Raw genomic sequence first — 9,114 nt, 5'->3', positions numbered from 1 at the left:
ACTTTTATGTTCATTTTTTCGATTTCTGGTTTCTGGTTTTCGATAGATATGGTGAGTTTTCACGATTGCTAAATTTTTTTTATACCCGAGCGCACTTGTGCACAAGGGTATATTAATTTTGTTCACCTAGCGGTTGTTTGTAACAGCCAAAACGAATCGAGATAGATATAGACAAATGTATACATAAATGATCAGGATGAAAAAAGAAATCGATTAAGCCATGTCTGTCTGTCCGTCCGTCTGTCCGTCTGTCCGTCTGTCCGTCCGTCCGTGTACACGATAACTCGAGCAAAAATTGAGATATCTCAACAAAATTTGGTACGTAGGTTTCCCTTAATCCAAGGTAGGTTGGTATTGAAAATGGGCGAAATCGGACTGTAATCACGCCCACTTCCCATATAACGGTAATTTCCAGAAATACGAAAACTGCGATATTTTAGTAACTACTGAATATAATTCACTCAAAATTGATATTTACTATAATTTTTAGACGAAAAATAAGAATATTATACATTTTTGGAAAATGGGTGTAGCCACGCCCACTTATGGTTACATGTGTATATCTTGGTAACCGCTGCATCAATTTCTTCGAAACTTGGCTCAGTTGTTGGCCTTGGTACAGCATAAAAAATCGCTGAAAATTTTTAAAATCGGACAATAACCACGCCCACATCCCATATAACGCTAAATTAGAGAAATACAAAATCTTCGACAAATCAGTAAATATTGAAGCTTATTTATTCAAAATTGATGCTTGCAACAATTCTTTACCAATAAATACGTTTATGATGAAATTTTGGAAAATGGGCGTGGCACCGCCCACTTATGATCACATATATGTAAATCGGTAACCGTTCCACCAATTTGTACCAAACTCGGTGTGGTTATTGTGCTTGCCACATATAAGCAAAACGTTGAAAATTATTGAAATCGGACTAAAATTACGGCCGCTTTTCATATAACGGTAAATTTCAGAAATGCCTGAAACTTCCATATTTCGAAATTTAAAGACGGTAATTTACTCCAAATTGATACACCCCGGCTTGCCATGTAGCGGTTGCTTTTGGAAAGGTGAAAAAATATATATTTAATACTTGCGCCGGGTATTTAATGTTCGGCTCCGCCCGAACCTAGACTTTCTTACTTGTTAATATTTCGAATACCGAAAAAATTAACTGAACTCTCAAGAAAAACGAAAAATTCCTATAAAACGACGGACGAGAAATGGAAAAGAAATTTTCTTCTACCAAAATTTCTTAAATCAGTTTGCAGCTCTAAAGAAAAAAATGCTCGTATATTTATTTCCTCATAGAAATTTACAGCAAAAGCAAAGCGCTTTTTCAGGCAACAGAAATTATAATAAATATTTTTTATAATTTCCTTGAGAGCTGGATTCTTAGCTTTAAGATACAGTTTGTATTTGAGGTTATTAGCTTTAGGGGGGGGTTTGAACCCCAAAACCCACCCCTTGTGTGCGCTAATGGACGCAAGAGATCTGTTTATTTATTAACTATACTTAGGAGGGTTGCCAGCTGTTTAAGAAGTCTCAGCTAACTTATGCACAAATCCGAAGACGAAGATAATACGAAAACGAGCACCAACACGAAGACGAATACGGGGATCTAGGCTAATATGAAGAGTAATACAAATTTCTGCAGTATGAAAGAAAATAAAAATGAATCGAAGTAGTGATACACGTCATGGCATATACATATCTATTTATAACTGATTGTATATATAATTGGAGTTAATGTGGATCTGCTTCTCTATTGCTAATTATTGATATTTTGCAATTCATATTGATTTATTAAATTAAATTCAGTACAATCAAAACGAATTTTTCATGTACTGTTTTTACCTTGAATGCGGTCTTAATAATATCACGTATTCTACGTTTAAGTTTAGCGGCTGTGGCTCCGACACAGCCCGCAGGTCAAGACGAAGGCGCTGGACTGATCCTTTTTTAAGGAATTTGGAGGAATTAGCCTGAATAGAGTTGGTATCCCTGATCTCACCCCATGATCTGGTAGAAAACACATAAACTCGTGTTCAACTTCTAACAAAATGTGTCTAAAGCTTCTCAAGAAGAGACTGGTATTCATCGACATGAAGACCACATATTAATACGTTTATTCATTTTATGAATTCAAAAATGGCCCCGTTTATGCATAGTTCGCGAATTCATGAAATAAAGTGCTTTGAAAAAGTTGCAACGCACTGGCGAGAAACTAAGCAGTTGTCATTTTTTTGCCTCCTTTTGAATTTGCAAAAGCCGTTGGTACCAGGCAATGAACCACATTTTATTTAAATTGGTTTCGATATATTTTCAGTGTATTCTATTTGAATATGTTTTATATTTGAACAATCCCACATAATTTTTTCAGTGTTTAAAATTCTGGTTATGCCACTCAGGGCTATTAATTTAAAAACATCGTAACCCTAGTAAACAGCTGTTTGTGAAACGTGGCGTTGTCGGACTTGCACTTCACGATGTCATGAAATGATGCCGAATTCATGGTTAACTTTCGTGTATAATTGAATTCATGAAATGGTGTTTATGCAGCCAATGTTAACCCAAATTCATGAAATGAATTCGTGAATTAGCCTACGCATAAACGTAGTCAGTGTTAAGCAAATTACTGCTTTAATTTATCTGAAACAAAAGTTGCTTAACTTTTTTTAAGGGTTAGTTTGATTCACTATCAAGGAACTGAAAAATGTTTGCTTTTTTTATTACAGTGGGTTAAATATAAAAAAACCTAAAAATTAAATTAAACAAAACTAAATTTCACTCTCTAGACAAGACTAATTTTTGTACAAGAAATTGCATATTAGATGATTACATGTGACCAAAACGTGGAAAATTGTACCCGCTGTAAAAAAATTATTATGATCCTTTTGGTGTTAGACTACCACGCGCGGATACTGATGTTTGGACATTATTTCGTTGCCAACCCGAAAATAGCTGTACCACAGTGCACAGTCTTCTAAATGCTGACTGGGTAGCTAAAAATGGGTAAAGTGTAATTTAACTGCCATATACATGTGTATATACATACATAAGCAGATAGCCCTTATGACCACAGACTTTAACATCTCAATAAACTAGACCTACAATTTTGCAATCATTCACAAATTTGGATAAAGCACATAACAAGTTTGCATTACAAAACAATAACAAAGAACTGATTCATTGATTGACCTATGTACTTTTCACAGCATAACGATTATTTTCCGCCCTGTTTTTAAACTACATTTCGTCTACTTACAAAAGAACCATTCTTACGGTTGCTAGATGTAGACAACTGCACTCACCTTTCCTGCAGGGTACATTGAAGATCGGTAAACTGACAACTATAACAGGTAGGGCTCTTAGTGTACAGGTGTGCACATACATATACATACACATGAATGCGTATATACCAGTATTTATTTAGGTATGTACAAAATACCACTAATTTATCTATTGACATTTGACGCTCACAGAACTTATATGCATACAACATATTTGAATCTTTCAGTACATACATACACACCGAAATTTTTACGATATTCTCCAAGTGTGTACTGTTCTCTCTTTTACTCGGAATGTAACTAAGTAGTAAGCTATATAGTATACGGCAAAAATGTGTTTTCGCGAAAACAGTGAAAAAACTTATTGTAAATCGAAGAAAAAGTAGCTACTTGAGGAGCGTTCAGAAAAGTTCACATTTTTAAATTTTTTAAGACACTTTTTTCAGTGCGCGGTGTTGAAAGAAAACCAATCAATGAGTTAGGTACTTGTTTGTATGTAATTATTTGAGTCATATTTATATGGAATCCCGATAATCTGTATGTACATAAGTGAAAAACAATTGGCCTGGCAGGCGCGCATAACACATAACACGGACCTTATGAATTAATGGTCTGATTATGCATACTTCGCACAACCATTTGTACCAGTGCAATAAAAATTTATCTTAAGAAAATGTGAAGCAAAATCTAAACTCAACAGATCGCTAAGTTATTAAAAGTTCTGCTAATCTCTGGGTATTGGAATACATACAAAATACATACAAAGTACATACGAAATTACAGTTTGAAGTTTATGCGAAGTTGTGCGCAGTTATGCGAAGTATGCATAATCAGACCATAAGGCTTATGTTGTGGCTGTTAGCACAATGCACACTTCAGCTTAAACGATATACATATTTGGCGTACATATTTTTTAGTAAGTAGTGAACCGCGTTGCTCCTCCAATTTGTGGTGCTCCTCTTGCTTTCCAACTCAAATGGCGAACCTGCATACATCCGATAAGCTTTACTAGAATGTTTGTCATTGCATGGCGCAAGCTGATCGCTATTAAAAATTACTCTCGTTATATTTTCGATCTTGCAGATCAGTCGCCGAATCCGTTCCCAAAAACCTCTTTTGAATACATGCGTTAAAACCAACCAACCAACGTGGCTGATAAGAATGATGGTATTGTGGAAGCGTAACTATACATATCTGAAAGATATTCCAATGATGTGAATTACAATGCTCTTACAATATGTAAATACATACTTACATATTTAAAAAATGAGGCTACCCTGCACTACGGGGGAGTGACTACAGGACTGCCGAATCGGTAGCTACCTAATAAACACCGTCAATTACCGACCGACTACTTGCAGTGTATTTCATCGATTACTTTTACAAGGCAATGTCCTAGGCGGTAGTCACCATCGGATCTCTCTGCACTACCGGGAGTTACTAAAGTAGTCACTTGCGTGATTTATGGGCGCCCTCTGTCGTAGTTTTTCGCTATTCTGCTTACGACTGGTTCGACTCTGCACTACCACGGGTTAATAGAGTAGCTACTTACCTAGGAGTCGGTGCAGTAGCGGTTCAAAAGTAGCGATTGACTCCAGCAGTACTGGAGGGTAACGTACGGTTTTAATTAAATGGGTCTTTCTGTAGAGACGGACTGTAGGGTTTGTAGGCTGGTGAAAGTAACCCATTCTATGTGCCTGTGCACGAAGCATGAATCGTAGATTGATACACCTTGGAGAACGATTGCCTTCTCCATCTAAAATTTGGAACATGGCCTCATCCAAAGTGCTGAGCTTTTTAAACAGCCTAAGGTTGGAGTGATTACAATTTGGATTTAGCACAATATATCTTCTTAGGTCGCAGCGCGGGTATCTTCGACGTAATAATAATAATATCGTCACTAGACACGAATAAAGAGCTCGAAAAAACTCTTTGGGGAATTCTGGGGAATACTGTTGCACTCGAAAATATAGTTGACCGCGGACATAAGTTTATGGGTCTTTCTTCGCTGTCAAAGAGGTTGACGCGACTTTATTTGCCGGTACCTAAGTTAAGAGTCTTTCTTCGCCGAAATTGATTTTACGCCTCTTTTTTCGCCATCAACTTTTGAGCTCGCGTCTTTATTCGTATCTAGTGACGATATGTATGTATGTGTAAAGAGATATACAATGTACATATGGATAAGTCTATACAATGAAATGAATCGTTAAACGCAGAAAATTTGTTTTTATTAATCTAGTTGTGTTTTGGTTTTACTAAATGTTATGTTAACTATGTTTTTAAAAAATTTGACATTGAAAACAAATATAGTAAATAGTAAAATTTAATAAGCTTTAAAACCGCTTATACAAAATTTGTTTAGAAATTCGAATTAAAAAGCTTGAAATTTTAATGATTTTGTACAACTTTTATAAAAAATTAGTAGACACTAAACAAACAAAAAATAGTGAAAACTGCTAAAAATTTTGTGGTGCTATTATTTTGACTAAAATGTAAAATGTTAATAATTTCCTTTGTCCGGATTTTGATATGCGCCTCCGTATTTGATCTCAGTTGAACTTTTATAATTACGAGTTGTCAATTTAAACGAATATCTTTTGTTTTGTTTGTTTTGTAATATTAGAAATGTATTATTATAGCCAATTTCTCTTCCTTGCACTTCAAAAGGGACAAACATAATCCGAATTTAATTTTTCCAAATAAAAAAAACAGGTTTTTCCTGTCGCTATTCAAGTGGATGCACGTGTATGTGTATAAGTATATATAATTGAGACGCATAAACTAACAAGTTTATTTTATTATTATAAGAAGTTCTTTTTGATGCACTCAATTTTAAACAAATTTATATAATCTCTTTAATTTACAAAGTAATTTATAAATTTTATATTTATTAATTATTTAATTTATTTTCAAGCAATTTACGACGATAGTACTATCGATACTATCGATGTTTTCAACTATCGTTTCGAGAACTATCGAGCGGCGGTACTATCGATAGTATCCCAGCTCTAATGCGAATCCCAAAAGGTAGATTGTGTCTGCGTCAACCTACGTCTACGCTACGTCATTGACTGTTTGCGCTTTAAGCCCACACATTTTCGTAACTTTGCTCTGCCTCGCTGCCGCGTTCAAAATTGTCAGCCCTATTCTGCATTTCGGCTCGAATCGAAATTTTCTCCGTTTGGCAACTTTGGTATTCTGCGTTCCGTTTTCTATCGATCAATCTTCGAAATTTACGATTATACCTATTCTACATTTCGATCGTAGTTCCGTTTTTCTAAGTTGCAAATTTGCTGACGGAGAACGTTTCGATTGTTATTTTCGTGGGTTTAAATAAAATTTTATTAAAAAATTAAGTCAAATATACTGTGCATGCTTGTAAAAGCCATCATAAATGAATTTTCTCGATTTCTGTGTTTTCGCGAGCGGTAATACGGGCAATACGAAATTGGCTCAAATAATGGCAACCAAAAGGGATATTGCGCGAGGTTTTCAAAGAGGAAGTCCAGGCGTTTTTGTTTTCATTATCTATAAATAAGACTGTGAAATGCACTGAATACAATTTGTTCTTTTTGTATAAAATTTATAGATGTACATACATACATACATACATAAAATGTGAAGTTACATAAAAAAGATGTTTTTATTATTGCACTCGTTTTTACTAACTTTTTAAAATGAGATGTGTATGTTGTTTCGAATTCGATTTGCTATGGAAGGATAAGCTTTGCTCTTCCCCTCCTCCAGACGGCTTTCAAAATGGAATTCATTTGCGTTCAAATCTTCCACTCTGTAGTAAATGCAAATGTTGTGGAGTGCTAAAACAACGTTTATAATTTCACTGGATTTGAGCGATGAGTAATACAGTTCAAGATGAATTTCTTATTACTCTTCACTCATCTGAGACTTCCGCAACAGCAATCTGGGACTCGTCCTCCTCTTCAAGAGCAAACGAAATTTTATTTTTAAATTACAGTGATGCTAGATATATTTAGTTATTTTAAAATATTTACAAACTCCAACTTCATAAGCTGCTATAGTTTGTTGGCTAATATTTCTTGGTTTTGTTTTGATTTCCCATATTCCTAGGCAAACAGCTGATTTCGAAAGATGTTTTCTCTCTTCCTCTTTCGATTCGATCGTAACGCAGAATACCTAAGTTCGATTCTTGCGGAGCGGAATGCGGGAACTTAATCGAAATGCAGAATAGGGCTGTTTATGTCAACATCGACAACGGCGTTGCCGTTTTGGTCCAATTGGACCAAAATTGGTAGCTTATTTTCCTTTGAAAGTTGGGTTGGTTTGATGAAGCTTTTGGAAGACTAAAATGTTTTGTTTACACGTTGAAAAATTGCTTTCAATTTGCACAGTAGGAGTTGTTACACGCATGAGTTTTTTAGTTTTTTCCCATATTTTTTGAACAAAATTTTCTTACTCACTTCCCAAAGCAATTATCGATCTGCTGTTGAAATTAAACGAAAATTGCCTTTCGTCTTGAAAGAAAAATTGCTGATAGACAATTTGCAAAGTGTGAGTGTGCAAATTGAAATACATACGTTGAACATGTTCAGCTCAGGTTAATTCAACACTTTTTTAAATTGCATAAAATGTTAGAAATAGTTTTTTTTTTTTCAAACATAAAAAATGTTGGATATGAATAGAATTAATTTCAAAGGTATTTAAATTTTTTAATAAACGTTTTTTATACAATACGTTAGTTGCTTTATTTAAAGGCCCGAATTTGTTTTGTTTAACCGTAAAGTTTGGTATGAATGGTTCTTCAACACTGTAAACAATATTATTTGGTATTTCAATTTTTACTGCTAATTTCTGTAGCTTAAACAAATCTCGTTTTAGTGATGAACAAATTTTGGTAGTTTAGAAACTAAGTGGGTAGGCTTTTTGGTACCTAAAATATTCTCAAAAGGCAAAACTGATCGACAAGCGTTTTCTAATTTCATCATTTTTATTCTCGTTTCCTCTTTCACTTTTTTGTCCTCTCCTTTCCTTTCCGTCTTCTAGATCCAACTTCAACAAGTAACGTCCTGTCAAAAAGGAAAATTCCATATGCTCCGCGCCAGCGACGAGTTATTGTGCGTTGCTTCATACAAATTATATGGGCATGACGTTTTTGACAGTTCCTTGGCGTATGTACAGACTAGTACCGAAAATTGTTTTGAAACGGATATGTTTTTGCTGTTTCGTTCAATACAGACTAGTACCGAAAATTGTTTTAAAACGGATATGTTTTTGCCTGTTTCGTTCAATACGCTTTCATTCTGCACTTCGCAGATGCTATTTCGTTGTTCGAAAAAAAAAATTATGGAAGCCCCTCGGCATCGAACCCGGCACCTTCTGAGAGGTAACAAATACTAACAAGCTCCTCTGCACACTCAGCCACTGCCTAATATACATGTTTGAAATGTTCAGCTTAAACAAATAAAATACAATTATGTATTGCATTTTCGAACGTTTTCCGGATATGAAAATTAATGGAAACTGGTTTCTGTTCGTTTCTGAATACAAAACCACATTGTTTTTGGAAGGTTTTTGGATATGTGAATGAACGAAAATTCTAGTATGTTTTATTGTCCGATCAGTTCGTAATTTATTAAATATTATGTTACCAGGCTAGTCTGATCTATGTTTTTAGTGCGAATAAAACTACATTATTCCACTTTCTGACCCAACGTTTCGCTAAAACATTTTTAGCATCTTCAGGGGCAATCCAGCTTTATTTAATCTGCCACAAACCAAAAATACAAAGGCACACTGTAATCAAAAATTAATGAATATAACATACAAACATACATATACATA

General features: G+C 34.7%; 1 protein-coding gene across 8 annotated transcripts in view; it reads left to right on the top strand.

Moving 5' to 3' along the window:
* LOC118745657 (epidermal growth factor receptor kinase substrate 8-like protein 2) overlaps window positions 1-9,114 on the top strand; it is a 193,545-nt gene that overhangs the window by 44,784 nt on the left and 139,647 nt on the right. For 2 of the 8 annotated variants that reach the window (XM_036479207.1, XM_036479214.1), the window contains exons 1-2: window positions 4,061-4,309; window positions 4,378-4,461. The exons of 2 other annotated variants lie outside the window; for them this stretch is intronic. The gene's annotated coding sequence lies outside the window, so the exon portion shown is untranslated. Of the gene's footprint in view, window positions 1-3,576; window positions 3,777-4,059; window positions 4,462-9,114 lie in introns of those variants that run through there. 4 more of the 8 variants (XM_036479213.1, XM_036479212.1, XM_036479208.1 and 1 more) reach the window with 4 other exon arrangements.

The sequence above is a fragment of the Rhagoletis pomonella genome, unplaced genomic scaffold, assembly GCF_013731165.1.
Source record: "Rhagoletis pomonella isolate Grant_MI unplaced genomic scaffold, Rhpom_1.0 Rhpom_scaffold_00009, whole genome shotgun sequence".
Classification (NCBI taxonomy): domain Eukaryota; kingdom Metazoa; phylum Arthropoda; class Insecta; order Diptera; family Tephritidae; genus Rhagoletis; species Rhagoletis pomonella.
Note: the sequence above shows the minus strand (reverse complement) of the source record. Positions and strands in the feature narration are given on the sequence as shown.